The 23,410-nt window shown below is 42.3% G+C and overlaps 1 protein-coding gene across 3 annotated transcripts in view; it reads right to left on the minus strand.

Moving 5' to 3' along the window:
• Window positions 1-23,410, minus strand: part of ndst2a (N-deacetylase/N-sulfotransferase (heparan glucosaminyl) 2a) — a 494,353-nt gene that overhangs the window by 256,088 nt on the left and 214,855 nt on the right. For 2 of the 3 annotated variants that reach the window (XM_078531006.1, XM_078531010.1), the window contains one exon: window positions 2,463-2,511. The gene's annotated coding sequence lies outside the window, so the exon portion shown is untranslated. Of the gene's footprint in view, window positions 1-1,767; window positions 2,139-2,462; window positions 2,512-23,410 lie in introns of those variants that run through there. The other variant, XM_078531008.1, reaches the window with a different exon arrangement.

Genomic DNA, 23,410 nt, shown 5'->3' on the forward strand with positions numbered 1-23,410 from the left:
GAACCCATCTGAACTACAATTCAAGGGTGAAAAAAACACTTCTCTCTTTATTGGGTCCACAATGACTGATCACCAACAACAAGCCAAACACATGAACTGTTAAGTATTCTTTTGGCTTAACAATTGTGGATGTGCACCATCCTCTTTAATTGTATCTTCCTTGAGCGTGTGGTGTGGGATTGATGTACCTTTTAGATTTTCGGGGCCAGTGTTTGAATAATCCTCTTTATTTAAACACACAAAAGTCTGCTGCTGGTTCTTTACATTGACCACACGCTAAAAGGGCCTTAGAAACAGACACATCTACTTTTCCAAAGAAACTATGCGAATTGTGGAAGGGAAGGGAAGGGAAGTGAATGTTTCACTTTCTCTCTTCTCTCCTGTCTGTAACATTTTAAACAATTGCTACGATTCAGCAGATACTTTAATACGATGTATTTAGTGGGATTCATAATTCAGACTATAAAAGGTTGCATTCACCATCAGAAAACAGCTTTCCAATGCAATATGGCTTTTTCCAATGTTTAATACCATCAAAATGCCACGTTTTAGCAAATGATTCAAATTAAAAGATCTCCCCTGCTGCCTAAAGGTGTGTCAAAGAATTTCTAACAGTCCATAGGAGTGGGATCCCATGGCGGGTTCTTGCCCAGCACTCCCTCTAGACCAAAACCACTAACACTAACTGCTGCAGCAGTACTAGCAGCATCCTGGTGACTGGGGAGAGGTGCAGCTCTGAATCAGTCAAGGTACTTACACAGCAATGCATTGGTCTGTTAGAGGGCTCCTTTCCCAAAGTGACTCGTCAGCATGGGTGGCTATTTTCAGCTCCAGAACAGAAAATGGAGTATGGAAGAATGATCTGGACGAAAGGACCCTTGAACCATTATTCCAAAGGCACGTCATTCTCTAAACTTGCTGTGTCACCCAGGCAAATATGCCTGACCAATCAAAGATGTGCTGCTGTGACATTTTCAGTCGTTTTGGCCGCTGAGCTTTTTAAACAAGACTTTCTTTTCCAGTGAGTGCTGAGAGCAAAAGGATAGATTCAGCTCTGTCACAATGCCAACAGAGTACAGCGAACGTTGAGTGGGAAAACTTTTGTCCGACCAAGGTCAGGCCTGCAATCGCCATCTGCCTAACACAAGCTCCCAGCTCCTCCCCAACACTTCTGTCCTGGTTGGATTTATTCCTGTGGGCATCATCATGTGACCTCCTGTCTCCTACTATCCCGCACGCCCCACACTCCCACCAATGGTCATTTGACATGATCAGCCTTGCCATGCCCCTCCTCCCCGCAGCCAATCAAAAAGCCAGTAGACTCACTGGCCTGGATTTTTGGTCAGCAGCCATGCACCCCCAAAAAAAGCTGCCCCCAAAACACTAGCGATCTCCGTGATGGACATTTCCTCCTTTCCCGTGGCAGTTCAAACCTGACGCCAAATCCAGGGAATGTCTTAGCGCACAACAGCAGTGATGTCAGCAAGGAAGCGGGCAACCAATCAAATCAAAGTATTCACACAGAGCAAACTGGGAAGTTAAAAGTAGATAAAATCCTTCAATTTTAATTTTCAGATAGCAAAGTAACAATATAACTGCATTCTGAGAAGCTAAAATAAGCATAAACATACTTTAAAGGGAAAAAAAGGTTTATCATTGGAATTTTATCATTGAGTCATTTAACGAATATAAAATTAACTTTTCAGGCCCGGTGAGGATGTTTAGCAGTAACTTTGAAGTTAATATGCCATTTAAAAACCCACTTACACCTCATTCAACAAGGTATTAATATTCTCAGGATTTCTCCAGCAAGACTGGAAATTCCCGTCAGTTCCTCGATTGTAATGGAGATTGCGATCAGTGCAGCCCACGGAAGATCGTAAACGCAATGACAGCAACTTCTGGATCTCCACGTTACTCCGCAGCCTCCCAGAGTCTGTCCGGTTCAGGGGAGTCAGGACGGTGAACACTGACAGCTTCTTTGTCATTACCACAGCAAAATTCTGGACAACATCTGACTGACTGACAAAAATGATCCAAACAGGCTTTCCTCCTCATCTCATAAATTCCAACAGGCAGAAGTTTTCAAAGAACTCTTCCTTTAAAAGCACAGTTGCTTCTTGCCCCTATGATGTTCCTTGTGGGTGTTGCTGGCAGCAGCGGTCCTGAGATTAATCATTAATTCCTGGAGACTCCAGGACAACCCTGGAGAGTTGGCAGCCCAAACCAACATACCCAATGATCACTTAGAATCTATCTACTATTGTAAATAGTCTGGTAATAAATAAACCCCTGTTAAATTGTGACTTTTTTATTACATAATCTGGAACTTTTGCTCTATTGATATATTCTTACACTGTGAAAGTTCAGCTAAACTCAGTATCTACTAAAAGTAGAAATTTAATCTACAGTCGTGTGTGTTTTATAGGAGGCTGTAAATGTAAGGAGGACTTATTACTTACAGTAAATTCCACTTTCTGCACAAACTTCCTCCTCCTTTATTCTGATTTCCTGAAGGGCAAGAAAAAACAAATCTTTAAAACCAGAACCGAGATTGGATCTTCTTGTAACCCCTTTGTGTTTACCACAGACTTGAATTCAACCAACCCTTCAACCTTCTAGGTCCCACATGGACTGATTGGCACAGTTCTCAGAGGCAAAATACCTCAGCCAATATCAAATATCAAACTCCTTGCGTGGGACCCGACCCTTCCAGTGACTTGTGTCAGCATTTTTTTTTATGGCACCTTCCGAGACCCTCATATCAGAGTTTGCATCAGCTTAAGGCTGGTGGGAAGATAAACATAAGAACTAGGAGCTGAAATAGGTTATTCAGCCCCTCGAGCCTGCCCCACCATTCATTATGATCATGGCTGATCTCATTTTGGCCTCAACTCCAATTTCCCACCCTCTCCCCATAACCATTCAACCCGTTACTAATTAAAAATCTGTCTATCTCCTCCTTAAATTTATTCAGCGTCCCGGCAACCACTGCACTCTGAGGTAGTGAATTCCACAGATTCACGACCCTTTGAGAAAAGGAATTCTTCCTCATCTCTGATTTAAATCTACCGCCCTTTAGCCTAAAACTATGGCCTCTCATTCTAGAATGCCCCACAAGGGGAAACATCCGCTCCACATCTACTTTGTCTTTCCCCTTTATCATCTTATATACCTTAAATAGATCTCCTCTCATCCTTCTAAACTCTAGTGAGTATAGGCCTAAACTGCTCAATCTCTCCTCATAAGACAAGCCCCACATCTCTGGAATCAATCAAGTGAACCTCCTCTGAACTGCCTCCAGTGCAACTACATCCTCCCTCAAGTAAAGGGACCAAAACTGTGCACAGTACTTCAGGTGCAGTCTCACCAATGCCTTGTACAGTTGCAACAACACTTCCCTATTTTTATACTCTATTCCTTTAGCAATAAATGCCAAAATTCCATTTGCCTTCCTTATTACCTGCTGTACCTGCATAATAGCTTTCAGCGATTCATGCACAAGGACACCCAGATCCCTCTGCACTGAAGCATTCTGAAGTTTCTCTCCATTTAAATAATAAGTCACCTTTTTATTCTTCCGACCAAAATGGATAACCTCACACTTATCCACGTTAAACTCCATCTGCCAAATTTTGGCCCATTCACCTAACCTGTCCATATCCATTTGTAAATTTCTTATTTCTTCCTTGCAACTTACTTTCCCACCTATTTTGGTGTCATCTGCAAATTTAGCTATAGTACCTTCTATCCCTGAATCCAAGTCATTAATATAGATTGTAAATAGTTGGGGCCCAAAGACCAAACCCTGTGGCACCCCACTAGTTACAGCTTGCCATCCAGAAAAAGACCCATCTATCCCAACCCACTGCTTTCTGTTGGTTAGCTAATCCTCTATCCAAGCTAATATATTACCTCTAACTCCATGTGATCTTATCTTGTGTATTAATCTTTTGTGCAACACCTTATCAAAGGCCTTCTGGAAGTTCAGATACACTACATCTACAGGATCCCCATTATCCACTTTGCTTATCACATCTTCAAAGAACTCGAGCAAATTAGTCAAACACGATTTACTCTTCATAAAACCATGCTGACTCTGATGGATTGCATTTTGACTTCCCAAATGCCCCATTACTACTTCCTTAATAATGGATTCCAATAATTTCCCAACAACAGACGTTAAACTAACTGGTCTATAGTTTCCTATTTTCTGCCTCCCTCCCTTTTTGAGTAAGGGTTTATATTAGCATTTTTTCAACTCACTGGAACCTTTCCAGAATCCAGGGAATTTTGGAATATTATAGCCAATGCATCCACTATCTCCGCTGCCACTCCCTTTAAGAACCTGGGCTGTAGGCCATCAGGTCCTGGGGACTTGTCACCCTTTAATCCCAATAGTTTGCCCAGTACTTTTTCTCCAGTGATGGTGATTGTTCTAAGTTCCTCCTTCTCTATATCCTCTGCACTACCTGTTATGATTGGGCATATTAGTAATGTCGCTGGACTGGAAGCCCAGAAGACCCCATGCTAATGTTCTGGGAACACGGGTTCATATCCCACCACAGCAACTGGTGGAATTTAAATTGAATTAATTAATACATTTGGAATTGAAAGTTAACCTCAGTAATGGTAGATGAAACTATCATCAATTGTCATAAAAAACCCATCTGGTTCACTAATTTTTCAAAATTATTTTTGTGGGGCCTGGACATCGCTGGGTAGGCCAGCATTTTTATTGCCCGTGCCTAATTGGCTTTGAGAAAGTAACGGTGAGCCACCTTCTTGAACCATTCCAGTCCATGTGGTGTAGGTACACCCATAGTGCTGTTAGGAAGGGAGTTCCTTGAGGGAAGGAAATCTGCCATCCTTACCTGGTCTGGTCTACATGTGTCTCTAGATCCAAAGCAATATGGTTGACACTTAACTGCCCTCTGAAATGGCCTAGCAAACCATTCAGTTCAAAGGCATTTAGGGATGGGTAACAAATCCTGGCCTTGTCAGCAACACCCACATTTCATGACAATATTTTTAAAAACTTTATGATTAGCAAGAGGGCTCCCTTCAGCCAAGGTTAATCGTAATTGCAGTCAGAGGACTCGCGAGAATCGAGAGATATTTTTATATCATTTAGAAAGAACTGGTTGGCTCCTTGTATTTGGATTTGCTGCACTCAGTAGCAATAATCAGTTTGAGGAGGCATTTATAGGCCCTCTGCCGGTGTCCCTTTACTTAAATCAAATACATATGGCACTCTCAGCCAACGCTAGTGTTCAGGCTATGTGGCTACAATCATATGTTGAACAGGGATGTAGACACTTCCTTAAAGTGAATGGCAACCCAACTAGTTTAATCAGGTCCTTCAGGGAAGGAAATCTGCCTTCCTCACCAGTCAGGCCTACGTGACCCACGACAATGCAACTGACTCTTAACTGCCCTCTGAAATGGTTAGTGAGCCCAATCAGGTGCCCAAGAATGCTGGCTCACCACCAACTTTTCGAGGGCAACTAGGGGTGGGCAATAAATGCTGCCCTTGCCAACGGCTCCCACATCATGTGAATGAACCACAGAATCATAGAATGGTCACATTATAGAAGGAGGCCGTTTGGCCCAGCATATCAAAAGAGACATCAGTCAAAGCAAGAGGGCCCAAAATGAAGCAACCTTTCAGTCACATTTGTTAGATTAAGTTTTACAATGACAGATGTGAAGTGTTTCATGCCATCATTTATCCTGAGTGAAATGTGCGCACACTCCAATAAGTTTCCCTACAAGGAATAGTTATCTCTTCATTATCACATGGATGCCCTTCGGATCTTGCTGTGCACAAAATGGCTGCCGTGTTTCCTACGTAACAACAGTGACGATGTGTCAAAAGTACTTCCTCGGCTGTGAAGCACTTTGGGATGTTCTGAGGCTATTAAGGGCGCTACATAAGTGCAAGACTTGCTTTCTTTTGCTGCTTGCTAACCGTTGACAGTAATTCATACAATTACAATTGCACTACGGGTGGTTTGCCAATATATAAATCTGTCAGCAGGACAGCACAAATAAATCCTGTAGATCCTAGTCTAATACTGAAGGCTGAAGCTGTATTTCTATACTAAATCAGCAATTTTAACACAGTTTTGATTCTTAATTTACAGATTACTAGAATGCAGTAAGGTGTCCCCAGTCTAGTGAGAGTCACTGGATTTTACAGCTTTTTCATGGGCAGTAGAGTGAGCTGAGCATTGCTCAAAATTGGGTTTCCAACTCTCCAGCATTGCTCTGGGGGTCTACATTAATCTCCAGTCTGATAAATCTTGAAGAAAGGTCAACAAGTTGTCAGAAAGTATTTTGTGTTTTCCTAAAATATCTTCTATGTACGCTTTCGCTCATCAGTTACAAAAAACACTCGGGGTTGGAAAAAGGGCTGTCTGGTTGAAATTAGGAATCATTCAGCCCGGTAATCAATCATCACTTCAGCACTCAGTTAGCAGGTGGTGCCCTATGAGGATGGGGATGTCGGCCAACGATGGAGATGTGGCACTGGGAGGTAATATGGTGAAAAACTTCAAGTTGACATCCTTATTTCAGAGCTGGAATGGTAGCTCAAATTTCAAGAGCTTTAATATTACAGGTGCTGTTACTAACCGGCTAAATCTCTCGCCAAGCCAAAGCTCACTCTACTGCCCATGAAAAAGTCCCAGTCGTGGGACTGCTTCTCATTTCTCTGCTGGCACGTCGAGCAACAGCAAATTGCACAAAAGCTCAAAATATTATCAAATGGCTTGAGGCAGAAGCTATGGTGCAAAAACAAGGAGGTCATGGTAAATGTTTCTAAAATACCACTTAGGCCCCAAGTGGGGTCTTGCAACCAATTCTGCACCATGCTTAAGGAAGGACATTATGGTCTTTCAGAGAACCTAGAAGGAGATTTACTAGAGTGGTTGCAGCAATGAAAGTCTTCAGTTACGTGGAGAGACGAGAGAAACTGAGGTCATTCTCCTCAGAGGAGCGAAGATTAAGGGGAGATTTAATTTGATGTGATTTGATTTGCTGGAGGTGTTCAACATCAAGAATGGGAGTAAATAAGGAGTGTGATGAAATCCATCTTTTCCTATTTCCCTGTGCTGTGTGAGTTAGTAGTCTGTGGAGATTGTAACATTTAAAGTACTGGATATCCCAATGTTTGTTACATTTGTTCCCGCCTAGTTTCAAGGGCAGGGCCCTCTTGGAATGTTGTGATAGGTCACCATATCAGTTCAAGGGTCAGTGAACATAAGTTTGAGAGGCATTCAGTTTTAATCAGGATGTTATGTCCCAGGCCATGGGACAGGGAGAGGTCCCAAAGGGAGGAGGGACAGGGAGAGGTCCAAAAAAGAAGAGTCCCACGTAGGGAACAGAGACAGGTGCTAGTTAAGTTAAGAAGAAAAGAGAGGAGCAGAGAAATAGGCTCCTAAACAAGAAAGGGGCTGCCAGTAGCAGACTTTAAATGAAGTAGGCTCAGAAGAAGCCCTGAAGTTCCAAGAAGACAGCTGAAGGCTGGTGACTCCATGTTGCAAGCCGTTAGGGCGAAGGTACCTTTTCGGAGCAGTCGTGTTCTGCCCGGCAGAGCCGAAGGGCTGAAGTTGTGTTTCTGAGTTGATGTTTGAGCGAAGAGTTGAGAATCCAAGGGACTGGAATTTCAGGAGACGAGTTTGAAACCCTGTGAGGTGGACCGATGTTGATGCCGTCCGAGTGGGAGTGACGTTTGGAGAGAATTCCAGGTTAAATCTTCGAAGGCGAAGACTGGAATCCCTCATGAGAGAGAGAGAGTTTCAGCGAGATTAGCTGACTCACAGTTACTGACGTCTGAGCGGGTTGTTGAGGAATCCGTGGACTCTGTTTTGGTCTCATTTGGCATTTATTGTGCACAGTGTGCCTGTTAATTCAAGTTAACCTTAAATGTTAAGAGTATAAAATAAATATTATAAAGCGTTTTATCTTTCTGACCTTGCACAGTAAATTTGATTTTTGTTTGTTTGAAACCCTTGGAATCTTGTGGCTTAATTCACTGAGCAAGCATCTGGAATCTCAAACACTGTCCACTTTAAACAAAACGTTACTGGCCCCGAACCGGGACTTACCAACAACTTACCAACGGCTCTGGTCTAGGATCATAACAGGAAAAACTGTTTCCTGTGGGGAGAAGGCGGGTAACCAGAGAACACGGATCTAAGATAATTGCCAAAAGAGCCAAAGGGTTGGAAGGATAAAAACCTTCCACAGCAAAGTATGATCTGGGATGCGCTGCCTGAAAGGGCGGTGGAAGCAGTTTCCACCGTAACTTTCAAAAGGCAATCGGAGAAACATTTAATGGGAAAAATTTGAATGGCTATGGGAAAAGCGGGGCCAAATGACCTCTTTCCGTGCTGTATCGTTCTCTGATTCTACGCCAAGAGACTTAAGGTACAAACAGTAAAAGCTGACATTGCCACAGCAGCCTTCACCTAGCTGTCCCGTGATTAGCCTGTAGTTTTTATCTTAAAATTACACAAATATCATCATGAAATTACTAAACCTTGTAGCTGTTTCTCAAAGAGTTTTTTTTATGAACTACTTTTAAGATCAGAAAAAACAACTTTTCAATAAAAAGGAGCTAATATTCACCTTCACTCTGATGAGTCTCCTTGAAAACTTACACAGCGATTGAATTATGTTGCCATAAACTGATCCTTTCTCCCCCAAACAAAAGGCAGGGAGGGAGACTAGGTGAGTTGCTCTTGCAGTGGGCCAGCACAGCCGTGACAGGCTGAATGGCCTCCTCTGTGCTGTAACCATTCTCTGATTCCATGATAATCCAGCAGCTAAGGTTACATAAAGGTTGCCTAATCTATTCTTAAGAAAAAAATATAGTAAAATACAGCAGATGGCTGATGCTCAGTCAGCTAGGCCTCTGTATAAACCACACCCATCAATATCAAAACATGAATGCAAACATCTGTGAGGAGCACTGATGGCACATCTAAAATTAACAGGCAGCGTTATGAAATACTTTCCAACGGATGTATTAAAACACACCTTGGTTGCGCATAGAATCTTACAATGTTCACTAATGTCCTTTAGAGAAGGAAATCTGCCGTCCTTACCCGGTCTTGCCTACATGTGACTCCAGACCCACAGCAATGTGGCTGACTTTTAACTGCCCTCTGAAATGGCCTAGCAAGCCACTCAGTTGAGGACAGTGAGGGGTGGGCAACAAATGCCAACAACACCCACATCCCATGAAGGAATAAAGTTTAATAAAAAGCACTGAAGGAGGCTATTCAGACCTTCCTGCCTCTGTTGGGTTTTTTTTTTGAGGGAGTTATCCAGTAAGTCCCATTCCCCTGCTCTTTCCACACAGCCCTGGGACTTTCTCCCCTGCAAGTATGTATCGAAATGCCTCTCAAAGTTACTACTGAACCTGCTTCCACCACCAGTTTCAGGGAGTGTGTTCCAAATCATACAATTGATCGCACACCATTGCCCACAGATGAGTTGCACAATCGGGCTTCATGTTTATTTTCGAGTACACATTGAATTTAGTTGTTGCTTCACAACAGTTTTGAAGCAATGAGTTGCTGAGCCACATACAGCAGAAAAGCCCAGGTGTGATCACTGGCCATTTGCCAAGCTGGCAGATGGTAACCATGGTGGAGGTCTGGCTGGTATAATTGGTCGCGATGTCCGTGGGCATAGGGAGAAGAGAAACAGGATATCCTTCCCATTCCAATTAGCTCCTCGAGCAGCTTCCGCTGGATCAGCACATTTACAGGATAGTCTGTGATGTTCCCCCACCCCACAACCTATCATAGGAACAACCTGCTGACATTGCTGACGCTCAACACCTGATTCATGACCATTTGAGATGCAATATCAGACAGCATCCACTGCTGTGATGCAGCAAGGAATTGGAAGGTGGCTTGAGGGTAAACAGGGGTTTGAATAACTGCTCATGATGATGAGGATCCCCTACGTGAACTGTACTCTCCCAGGAAGTTATCAAGCCTGGAATTTCAACACAGATTGATAGGTTTTTGTTCAGTGAGGGTATTAAGGGTTATGGAAGCAAGGCAGGTAAAATGGCTCTAAGGTACAGATCGGCCATGATCTAATTGAATGGTGGTGCAGGCACAAGGGGCTAAATGGCCTCCTCCTGATTCCTATTTTTCTTCCTATATTCTGAACAGTTAGATCCATGGGTTGGACTCATCATAGCCAATAAACGACACGCCAGTATTTACAAGTGTTTGCACAAAGGACATTAACAATAGCGATGAAGGCATAACTGATGTTTCATTGCACATTTGCACATCCTGAAAGGATGCTGTGCACAAGTATGTTACAATTCACTCAGCTTGTTTGTCAGTATTGGCCATCAGGCCTCACCTTTCACAGGTCTACTGTTAAGTACTTCCAACTAAACCCTTTCAGTGTCAGCCTTCCTGAAGTTCGACGTCCAGCTATGTACTCTTCTAGTTATATTAGAAGTAATTATAGTTATAAATTGTTTGTTTGGTTTAATGTTAAACAGATTAATAACACTACAACACTCATTAAATGTATTCCTGGAGGTTTCATCGCATGATTTGCCCCCTCGCTCCAGCCATTAGTCGGCCAACACATCCATCCTTGTGACGCACGGCTTTCCTACACCAAGTGGAAAGCAAAAAGACTCTTTACCCAATTGGATGATGATTGACTGTCAGACAATCAGCCTTTTTTTTTAAACCATTTTCAATATTTTTATATCTGGTGAAGAGAAATGTTCAAAGAAAATGGCAAAAATAAACTCTTTTTTTTCACGTCCCGATGATGTTTCTCCAGGGTCGCACAGAGCAGTGTCCTGGAGATTAATCTTCAATTCCTGGAGACTCCAGGCCAATCCTGGAGGATTGGAAACCCTAACTACCATCCCCCACCCCCCCACCCCCACCATCCCCACCCACTCACCCACTTTTATTTATAGAACACCTTTATCAAAGCGAAATGTTCCCAGTCACTTCACAGGAATTGTCAAACGATAATTGACATCAAGCCACATCAAGAGATGCAAGGACAAGCAGCCAAAAGCTAAGTGAGAAGAGGTCAGGAGTAACTTAAAGGAGGATTGAGGGAGGGGCAGAGGGGTTTAGGGAGGGAATTGTTTTATGTGTTCATGGGATGTGGGCGTCGCTGGCTAGGCCAGCATTTATCATCCCTAAATTCCCGAGCTTAACACCCAGGCAGCTGGGAGCACAACTGTTGATGGTGAAGGAGGAAATCAGGGATGCGCGGAGAGCAGAATTGGGGGTGGGCTCAGAGGTCTCTGATGGCTGTAGGGCTGGAGGAAGTTGCAGAGGTAGAGAGGGGCAAGGCTATGGAGAGATTTGAACATAAGCATGATCGTTTTAAAATTGAGGCATGACCGGACTGGGAGCTAATGTACATCAGCCAGCGAGGGCTGAAGTTAGGATATGGGCGGGCGTTACAATGGTGCTGACTATGAAGCATTTCTTGTGATATAAAGACTGTATGGCAGGATGTACAGCATAGTTCCAGTATGGAGTGAACTGCAGGGCAAGAGAAAGTAGCAGTTCACCCAGCTAAAATATTTGAAAGCAATAAAGCTAATGAGCGACACAGGAATAAAAGTATCAGCTCTTTTCCAGCAAGTTGAACACTTGATACAGGCACAGCAATAAAGACTAGCATTTACATAATGCTCAAATTACATCTCTCAAATTGTTTCACGTACAGTGAATTGTAGTAACCTTCACTTAACGGGCATTGTCTGACTCTCTCAGCTGGTTGGCAACACTCTAAGGCAAACACAGAATTTGGCAGAGGAAGATGGATTTCAAAGCCCTGCAGAACTGTTCTGTTGCAGACACTATGAATCACGGCAATAGCAAAATAGGAATTTAAAAGTGAAGGCTGAATGTGGTGTGAATGGGCCCAACAGGCTGCAACAATACTGGGGATCAGATGCTCCTAACCTTTTACACTGAAGTCTCAAGTTATAAAAATAGAACTTAATTTGACTTCGTGGAATCTCAGAATGATTGCAGCACCGGAGGTCATTCTGTCCATGATATCCTTGCCAGCCCCTTGCAAGAGCAATTCAGCTAGTCCCACTTTCCTGCTTTTTCCTGTAGCCTGGCAATATTTCTCCCTTCCAATAACTAACTAATTCCCCTTTGTAAGCCACAATTGAGTCTGCCTCCACCACACTCTCAGGCAGTGTGTTCCAGATTCTAAACAGTCGTTGCGTTAAAAAAAAGTTTTCCTCATGTTGCCTCTGGTTCTTTTGCCAATCAGCTCTGTGCCCTGTCTCAACCCTTCCAACAATGGGAACAGTTTCTCCCTAACAACTCTGTCCAGACCCCTCATGATTTTGAACACCTCTATCAAATCTCCTCTGAACCTTCTATTCTCCTAAGGAGCAGAGCCCCACCTTTGCCAATCTAGCCATGTAACTGATTGGTGAATTCGAAATGTTATAAACCCAAAATGATAAGCCTTAATATCAATTTTTTGCTTACTTTTGAAGCAAGTTGAATTTGCTTTGGTGATATCTTTTGGGTGAAGAGCATGTTCATTTATGAAGACGTTTTCACCTCAGGCAGGCCTCACATCAACTTTGCATTCTCTTGTCCAGTGACAAAGCATTTCATTGGAGTGATTAAATACCTGCTGTTTAATTTTGAAAAGCAGCTTAATGAAAGGCTGGCTGTCCTGAAATAAGATCGCAAGTAAAGTGATATACATTTCCCTTTCTGTCCCTTCCTCACCTGATTCCATTGACAACAGGTCTCCGAAACATGACTTCAGTGCCCATTATTCATCTGAGATCCTGTACAGCAAAGGTCTGAGAGTTATTCTGCCAGGTAGTTTATTGAAGGTTGAATAAAATGTCAATTCTCATTTATCACCCATTGCAAGACTGCATAATTAAATTTGAATTTCATATAATTCAGACTAAACAAAACGTCTGAATGGCAAATGGGGAATAAACATTCCATTTCCTTGGCGAGACCTTAAAGGTTTTAAGAGATGGGCCCTGAAGTAATTGTTATGCTCACCAGGTTTGTGAAACAGAACCAATTATTTTACACATTGCATCCCCAAGCACTCCCCATTCACAAATATAATGAGTCAGATATCTTCCTATATAACTAAACCTCTAATACTGAACAGTTTCCCCATTTGGCACTATGGTATGATGGTTTTAGGTGCAGCACACAAGTGAGATGTCTGATTTTAGTAAATTAATAAATTTGCAGAGTGAGTGTTAAATTGACAAATGGAGGGGTTGCGATGGGCAGTGGTGAGGGGCTTGTACACTCCAATGTACTGCGCTCAGGAACTGGCTCCTGGTTAATTTTCAAAGCGAGTTTGTGTCTTTGATGCAGGAGAACAGGATTCCAGCCCATGCTGGGGCTCTATACCTACACGCTGGTTTCATCTGCTGGTGCCTATTGCTCAACCAGAGCACAGACATGTCTTCCCTTTAGCATCAGAAGGTGCGTGCAAATAAGCTGCTTGAAAAGATCAGCTCATTACTTCAAGCAGCCGAGCATCTAGGCATCCAAATGTTTCATGCTGCGCTTGGAAATAACAATCCTGGGATGTCTGGGTAGCAGCATTTCCTTTAAGCTGTGGCCAACACGACCAAACCTCTCAGTGTCCGAATTCTTTCTATAAGAGGCTAAGATATAAGGTCTCGATACCTTAATATTGCTTCATTAACCCAACAGATCACCTCATAGATCACTACTGTTGTGCACTTACAATACCTGAAGATTATCCACTAACATGGCTTCAAAAACCTAATTACTAGCCTCATATTATGCAGATTTGACAAAATTTCCAGTAGCCAGGAAGGACGAATGCAGGTTAAGAGGAAAAGGAAATTCAGGATCAATCCATAATTCTCTACTGTCCAATTTAATGTGTGCTTCAAAACTTGAATTTTGATCGCTTACTAAAACAGAATATGCCACATTCAGTTCGTTCACATTAGAAACCAGATTGCCTCTTTGATTGGGAAATCAATTTGATTGGATATCTCGATATAGTGAAGTTCGAAGAATGAGAGTTGATGTCATTGAAACATGCAAGGTTTTTACAGGGCTTGACAGGGCAGATGTAGGAAGTGTGTTTCCCCTGGCTGGTGAGGGGTGGGGGGTGTCTAGAACCAGGGGACACAGTCTCAGGGTAAGAGGTAGGTGATTTAGGACGGAGATGAGAAGGAATTTCTTCACTCAGAGGTTGGTGAATCTTTTGAATTCTCTGCCCCAGAGGACTGTGGAAGCTCAGTCATTGAGTATGTTCAAGACAGAAGTGGATAGATTCCTAGTTATTAAATATATCAAATGATATAGGGATAGTGTGGGAAAATAGCATTGAGATCAAAAATCAGCCATGATCTAACTGAATGGCGGAGGAGGCTCGAGGGGTTGAATAGCCCACTCCTGCTTCTATTTCCTATGTTCCTAAGTACAAGAGCAGGTCAGAGGCCGAGAATTCTGCAACAAGTAACTCACCTTCTGACTCCCCAAAGCCTGCCCATTACCTACAAAATACAAGTCAGGAGTGTGATGGGTTACACTACACTTACTGGGATGAGTGCAGTTCCAACAACTCTCATGAAGCTTAACAACATCCAGGGCAAAGCAGTTCGCTTGATTGGCACCCCATGCACCAACTTAAACATTCACTCCCTCCACTGTAGATGTGCAGTGGCTGAAGTGTGTACCATCTACAAGATGCACTGCTACAATTCACCAAGTCCCTTGGTCCTTCAACAGCACCTTCCAAACCCACGACCTCCACCACATCAAAGGACAAGGGCAGCAGACACATGGGAACTTGCAAGTTCCTCTCCAAGCCACTCACTATCCTGACTTGGAAATATATTGCCATTCCTTCACTGTCACTGGATCAAAACCCTAGAACTCCCTCCCTAACAGCACTGTGAGTGTACCTACAACACATGGACTGCAGTGGTTCAAGGTGGTGGCTCACCCCCACCTTCTCAAGGGCAATTAGGGATGGTCAATAAATGTTGGCCTTGCCAGCGATGCCCACATCCCATGAAAGAATAAAACAAGAACAAGTGCACCAGGTTCATGAGAGCACCATTACTTCCAAGCTCCCCATGAAGTCACACACCATCCCAACTTGGACATGTTATCGTTGTTCCTTCATCGTCTCTAGGTCAAAATCCTGGAATTCCCTGCCCAACAGCCGTGCGAGAGTAGCTTCACCACAGACTGCAGCAGGCTCATCATCACCTTCTCAAGGGTTACTGGCCTTTCCAGCAATGCCCTCATCAAAAGTATGAATGAAGAGTTAAAAGAAAACTCGAGTTCTGTTGCCATATGTCTTTTATTTGATGAATTTCATAGTGGAATGGGATGGCTGCTTTGGAGCGTTCTTAATTTATACCTTGAACGTTCAACAAGTCTACTAGAATGTGAAGCGCTAGAATTAGTTCTTAGCTTTTTCAAACATACCAGCTGCGTTCTTGGAGGCTACATGTTCAGGAAATCTGAAACTCAGCCCCAAAAAATGTTGTGGTCAATTGAAAACTCCAAAGCTGAGGCTGAGACCCCTTTGTCAGGCAAGGGTATTAAGGGTTATAGAACCGAGGCAGGTAAATGGCGTAAGATACAGGTCAGCAATTATCTAATTGAATGGTGGAGCCAGTCTGAGGGGCCAAAACTCCTGTTTTTTACGCTTCTATGTTCAGTCCTTGATTGACAGATGTTTTGGACAGATGTTTTGGACAGACCCTCATTTGTGTTACACGGTGTCACAAACTTGGTTGCAATCTTTTTAGTCTCATTCTAGTTGTCAAGGGACTCAAATGTGAAGAAAAAACTGGGAGAATGAGTGATTGCGACCAGAACTGTGGAGATGTATCAAACTCGCCACAACGACAGGCAAGACATCATCAAGAGATATGAACATCTCGGAGCAAATCAGAAGGTTGTCCACAGCTGTCACAGGAATGTCATTACACAACAGATAATATACGAGAGCCAAATGTAGCATTTTAATTTCACCAGAGTTAATGAAGGTTAGTGGAAAGCCATTAGTGAACCAGCCAAGAGAAGGTTAAATGACAAATTGGCGTTTTAGGAAATCGCTGACCCTGGTAATTAAATGGTAACAACTCGAAAGGAACCTGTCGTTGGTTAAGCCTCGTTAAGAAAGCCTGGAAATGTAGCAGGTTAATGTCCGGTCAGGAACCTTTTCATCAGTGGGAAGTCATCCTTCAACTTCATTTGGACACGGCTTAATTAAGGAGGAGGTATAATGTGCTAGGAGTGATTAGTAAGAGTGCATTTATATTGCCAGGTGTCAGTTGAGCCTCCTGTGCTCCTGGACCCAAGCAACCCATCACAGTCACTGCATCTCATAACGGCTCAGGAGGCAAACAGCTCCATTAGCGTATTGGCCCTCTAAAGACTGGTGAAGGATGTCAAGAGCTCTCTAATCAAAAGGCTGGAGAGAGAGTGTACAGCAGAGCATTGTAGAAGACATTTCAGCCACAAAGGTCTCAAGATTAGCTGTGTGCAGAGTTCAACAGACCCCAGAAACTCCTGGACTCCACCGACATACAGAAGGCTTCACACATATGTTGTACCCTCGCTGGAATACCCCCCATGTGGACACCGTTGGTAATTTGGTCAACTGCCCACTGATAGCAGACAGAGCAGCAACGTTGCCTCTTCTAGTTGTATGTGCACGTTGACAGAATATGAGAGGGCTGAACTAATAATAGTTAGGTACAAATCCCACCATAGCAGTTGGGCAATTTAAATTCAATTAATTCATTAAAATCTGGAATAAAAGGTCAGTATCAGCAATGGTGACCATGAAACTACCAGCTTGTTGTAAAAACCTATCTGGTTCACTAGTGTCCTTTAGGGAAGGAAATCTGGCCTGACTCTTAACTGCCCTCTGAAATGGCCCAGCTCAGCTGTATTTATGGCGGCTCACCATGAGCTACTTGAGGGCAATAAAATACTGGCCTTGCCAGCATCACCCACATCCCATGAATGAATTAAAAAGACAAATGCACACACATGCAGGGACTCAATCACACAGCGACACACACACACGCGCACACGGAGTCCAGGATTTTCCGGCCCCATCACAGCGGGAATTCCGGCGGCCCAGCCAAAACCCCATCGACTTTCGACAGCACCGGATGATCCTGGCGGCAGGCGGGGGTGGAAAATCCAGCCCATGGTTTGCGAAGATCAAAACTGACATGGATATCGCGAAGCTCAGAAATCTTTGGAATGCACAGCGGAAACGTGTTCCGCACTTGGAGTCGATGCTCTGTATTAACTGAAATTTAAATGAGGAAACAGCTGCCTGGGTGACTGGGAAGGACAATACAAGGAGCTGTTTAAAACATCCTGCTGCAGCAAAATACAAAGTGAAAAGAAAATGAAGGGAATTAATTGGCGGCACTTAGAATTGTAAAATCTATCTGTAGTTTTGTGTATGTGTTCTGTATCTCTAAGTGAGACATTTGCCAGAAATCACTGTGCTCCAGCTATCGTTATAAGACATATGGAACATTGACAGTAATTTCAGAAACAACTAGCAAGTGATTTTTTTTTTTACATAATGTGACTAATTTATAAGCAGGCTCATTAAACAGAAAAATGCTCGTGATGAAATGCAACAATAATGCTCTTCTTTTGTAATACTTCACTATCGAACTAAAAACCGCAGGGGATAAAACACACCAACACGATGCAAGATAACTTCAGTTTGGGCTGTGCAACTTGCGAAAAACACCAGCACTGTGTTCTCATTTGTTTGCCGTCAACTATTCAATAAAGAATAAACTTGCATTTATATGGTACCTTTCATGCCCGCAGGATACCAATGTGCCATGTTACTGAAACAAACCCTAATGCTACAGCAATAAATTTATTTTGATACTGGGAGTGTTGTGATCATAATATTAATTGTATGACACATAAAGAACAACAATAAAGCAAGTTGAACCTTTCCTTTGTCCTCATGGTACTCCTCTGTTTCTGTCTTAATTTTACTACTTAGATTTTAATTGATGCAGTGGGATCTCGCTGTGCCTGTAATATCTGCCCAACCAATAACGGCCATTTCAAAGTACAGTAAACTTTGTGTTATCTGTCACTCTACCAGCTGGAATTCTCTACTAACCAGAATTTCTGATTGTCAGGAAGATATAATAATTTTCATAATGTTATTGGAATTTATCGTAAGCTAGGGTAATAGTAGGATCTGTGTCGATGGGTCTGTGCGTGTGTGCACGTGTGTGACTTAACTGAATTAAAGACAGCTGGTCTGAAGGCTTTGACGTAAGAAGAGAAGCTAGGTTTAAAATGCTAAATGGGTAAACATGGGTGAAGTTTTAGAATGCGAAGTGTGAAGGGAACATTTGCATTTTTAAATAAACCAGACTAGCTTGAATTCAAAAGAGGGGGTGAAATGTTACACCTAGCCAGAAGAAGTTAAGAAACAGTATGTTTATTCTTCCCAAAGATTGCTGGTAAAATTATCACTGTGATAGATTTTTTATTATTAGAGAGGTAAAGTCAAAAGACATAGTGATACAATGGGAATTTGTATTCAAAGGGGAAAATATGTATAAAGAATACCTGTGTGTAAGGACAGGTATTTTAAGAAATAACACAAGTGTGAAAAGTTTCCAGCATCCAAGCCTCAAGTTGCTGTATACAAGGAACCGAAGCGGAGAAAAATTCACTTTGAATTCGACCGGCCAGGGTGTGTGCTTTGCCTGGGTCTGTTTAAATCTATTTTGTTTGTGCTGTTGCCTTAATGGAGGTGTAACTGGGAGTTAGATTAAGCAGGGGAGCTGGGAGTTATCGTAGTAATAATTTGTAGACCTATGTATATGCTTAAAATTATTTATTTTATTAATAAATGTTTAATTTAATTTTGTAAAAACTCCCTAAGACTCGATGGACTTATTACTGAATTCAAGGCACGCATCATGAAATAAATATACAAATTGCAAAACAGTTGTGGCAGTTGTTTCAAGTTTCTCTTTGGGGTTTGAGCAGCTCAGCATTTACCATCAGCTGTTCCATAACACTGAGGTTCCCTTAATACAAATCATTAATTTACCAACTGGAAGCAATTTGAAGTTATCTGGAACCATTATTTTTTACTTTAATTTATGTTTTAATGTACTGTTGCAGATTAGAAGTAAAAAGAATAATGTTCTCTACATTCCTGAGTACTTGCAGATTGGTACATGCTACAAGTATTGCACTATATTCATTAGTAAATGACATTCTCCGTTAACTTGCATTTTTTCATTAATTGGCACCACCCATTCCCCATGCATGCCGGATAATAAAGATTTTAATGCAATTCATTTGCATGTGAATTGTTTGAGAGATGAAACACAGGTCTCTATAATTAAGTATTTTCCTCCCCCAATTTCCCTTTGCTCCCTGACAAGAAACATTTGCTTTACTCTCTGGACCTGTCCAAAATCACACGGACCACAGCTGTTAGACACTAGACACTCCAATGTGGTGGCTTGGAATTTCATTTTGCTTTGTTAGTGTTGAAGCTAAATGAATCTCAGAATAACAAGTGAAAAAATAAAATAGGTTTAAGTGATAATTTTTACACCTATGTTGATACTTAAAAAGCTACCACAAGGAGCAATTGAGGTGAATGACATAGATGGAAGTTAAGAGGAAGCTAGATAAATGCATGAGGAAGTAAAGAATAGTCAGTTATGCTGATAGGGTGGGATGAAGAGGGTTGTGAGGAGAGTCGTGTGTAATATAAATATGGACCAGTAGGAATCAATGAATGTGCTGTCCAGAAACAGGCCAATTTAAATGTTTGTAATACTGACAAAATATTGAGGGGATGGTGGTGTAGTGGTAATGTCACTGGCCTGGTAATCCAGGGACCCCGGCTAATGCCCTGGGGACATCGGTTCAAATCCCACTATGGCACCTGGTGGAATTTAAATCAATTAATAAAACAATCTGGAATATAAAGCTAGTTTCAGTAATGGCGACCATGACAACTATCAGCGAATGTCATAAAAATCCATCGGGTTCACTGATGTCCTTTAGGGAAGGAAACCTGCTGGCCTTACCTGGTCTGGCCTACATGTGACTCCAGTCCCACAGCAATGTCTTAACTACCCTTCGCAATGGCCTAGCTACTCGAGGTTAAATTCATATTCAAGTTCAAGGGTAATTTGGGATGGGCAACAAATGTTGGCCTTGCCAGCGATGCTCACATCCCACAAAAGAATTTTAAAAATTAATTCCCCATGCAAAACCACCCACACCCCCCACTCCCCACCCACACCCCCCACCCCCCACCCACCCACACCCCCCACTCCCCACCCACACCCCCCACCCCCCACCCACCCACACCCCCCACCCCCCACCCACCCACACCCCCCCACACACCCCCACACCCCACCCCCCACCTCAAAAGAATTCTTGCAGCTTCAATGAGACAGTGCGAAATCTTCATTTGGAAATTCTCCCACTAGTGAGAGATATTATCAACACAGAGCAGCAGTAAAGGCAGCAATGTGCTAATGCTCCATGCAGAAGTGCCAGAAATGATCTGACAGATTAATATTTAGCTTCTACACTCATTAAAAGTGCAGTCATTTCCCCAAAATGGAAAGCAGTCAATCAGTGCTGAACTACACCATTCACAGACACAAAGCAAACGCCACAGGGCTGGCAACAGTTTATTTTTTCCTAAAAATGTTTGTTCCATGGCTATTAACATTTTTCAGTGACAGAGAGGGGGCTATTTAAAGTCTGCATTGTTGCAGCTCTCAGTTACATTGCACCTTCTTAACAATGGTAAATGGAACAGTTTTATGTATGTACCCAGCAACTAAATAAATGGTCATTGACACTACATTGTCCATCAATCCAGTTTAACATTTGCCTCCAGGCTAAAAGTTACATTTTGCACTTCAAGTGCTCCAGATATGCCTCCTATGAGGATTAAACCTTATTACAGTATGTTCAACAATATACCCACGACTCCAACCTTGCAATAATAATGTCGATCCTACTAACTAATGTCTTAAAGTGGTATAAAATGTTAGCTTGGTTAAGGTTTGTTAAAATAAGAAGCCAGTAAAACATAGTGCTGACTGCAATTTTTTGCCTACACTTGGTCGTTCGTGTACAAATGCTTTGATATCACAATTGCTTCATAATCCAACTGTAGCCTCCCACCGTCCACTAATTAAACTTATGGCATTTTAGTCATCAATGGTCTGCATTTGCCAGTTTGCTGTAAATCTTATATATCTGATTTATCTCAGAGCAATGCAGAGATGACACTAGTTCTAAATCTACAACAGGTTTAGTTACAGTGCTTTAAAATATCTCAGCAATTACAGGATTTCTACACACACATTCTTAGCCCAGATTCTGGAGCCTTCTGTGAGGTGTCCGTTTCTGAGCTCTCTCGCTCCACCCACAGGCTCAAGCAATTAATTAGTCAACATAAACCAGTGAACAAATGAACACAATCAATTAACCATTGAACACTACAATCAATAGTGCCATTTGCTTAATTATTTCTTACTCTTCCCTTTCTTTTGGACATTCAGAGACAGAAAGTTGTCTGCTCAAGCTGAAACCTAGGTTACACTACAGTTCAGTACTTACAGAGCATCAAATCATCACAAGTGCCACCCTCTGTTAAGACTCAGACCCCATCTGCCTGTTCTAATTTCTCAGGTGGACATTTAAACTGTTGGGGGATGGTAGCTTCCTGGCTGCCAATCTCCCTTCAACAAACACAAACAAAATCAATTATAGATAGCTGTTCATCGAGATACTCATTGTGGGATCTTGAGGTGTACACAATGGTTGCCATGTTTGCCCTTCAAGCAATTCATTGCAGGTGAAGTGCTTTGGGGCATTTGCATCATGTGACTAAGACACCATGTAAACTCAAAACAATTTCCTTTGTTTCTCCAGCTTCACCAATACCTTCCTTACTCCAGCATTGTTAGATTTAAACATCTCCTCCATTTCAATCACTCATATTCTCTTTCCTTTCCCAACATATTTTGAACTTTTATTTTGAACTTTGCTTGGCAGATCATTTTGCAATAACTGAGCCTTTCACAATTCAAGCACTTTTTTTTTAAACCTCTCTGAATGAAATGATACTCATTTAACTATCATTATAAATCCTGTTCTAAAAAAATGGCTTAGCTAATTTCAGTCTCCAACCCTAACCAAATGGAGAATGAAGCTAAAGGCCAAACTACTTCTGATTTTATATCTGGCAATGGCACAGCAATTTTGAAAAGTTTATTTATATCGGATAAGGCACAAAAATTAGGCTTCACTAGTGGCTATACTTCATTATACTTAATCTTTGTAATTGGCAGTCCAGAGGTTTGCAATTGTGTGGCTATTATTGTCTTAGAGAGATTCCATCTGCTCATTCTGAATCTCTGCAAATGCATTTTGAAGCATTCGCATAGAACCATGTTTTACACTGAAGTAGATAAAGTAACTAGTTCTGCTTCACAATTAGGCAACATGAGTAAGTGAATTACAGAGGCACAAATAAGCAATTAGGAAGGCAAACAGTATGTTAGCCTTTCTCACAAGGGGATTGTATGATAGTCTTGCTGCAACTTTGGTGAGACAACATCTGCAATGCTACATACAGCTATGGCCTCCCTACCCAAGAAAAAAGTACTTGCCTTAGAAGGGGGGTAACAAAGGTTCACTGGGTTGATTCCTGGGAAGACAGGATTGTGCTGTGAAGAGAGATCGAGTGGAACGGGCCAACATTTCCTGGAATTCAGAAAAAAATGAGAGATGATCTCATTGAAATATATAAAATGCTTGGAGGGCTTAATAGGGTAGATGTTGATAAGCTGTTTCCCCTGACTAGAGCCTGTAGAATTAGGTGGTGTCATCTCAGGGTAAGGGTCAGCCCTTCTCCACAGAGGAGGGGAAATTTCTTCACTCAAAGGGTTGTGAATCTTTGGAATTCTCCACCCCGGATAGCTCGAGATGCTCAGGTATTAAGGTCGACAGCGATAGATGTTTGGGTACAAAGAGAATCGAGTGATCTGGCGACAGTGGAATTGAGAGAGATCAGCCATGACCTTACTGAATGGAGGGGCAGGTTTGAGGGTCAGGTGCCCTACTCCTCAAATTTTTTTATGGCTTTATGACGAAAGTATCACAGAATCACACACAGGATCACAGAGTGCAGAAGAGGCCCTTCGGCCCATCGAGTCTGCACTGACATGTGAAAAACACCTGACCTACCTACCTAATCCCATTTACCAGCACTTGGCCCATAGACTTGAATGTTATGATGTGCCAAGTGCTCATCCAGGTACATT

This window comes from Cetorhinus maximus, chromosome 27 (genome assembly GCF_964194155.1).
Source record: "Cetorhinus maximus chromosome 27, sCetMax3.hap1.1, whole genome shotgun sequence".
In the NCBI taxonomy this organism is placed as follows: domain Eukaryota; kingdom Metazoa; phylum Chordata; class Chondrichthyes; order Lamniformes; family Cetorhinidae; genus Cetorhinus; species Cetorhinus maximus.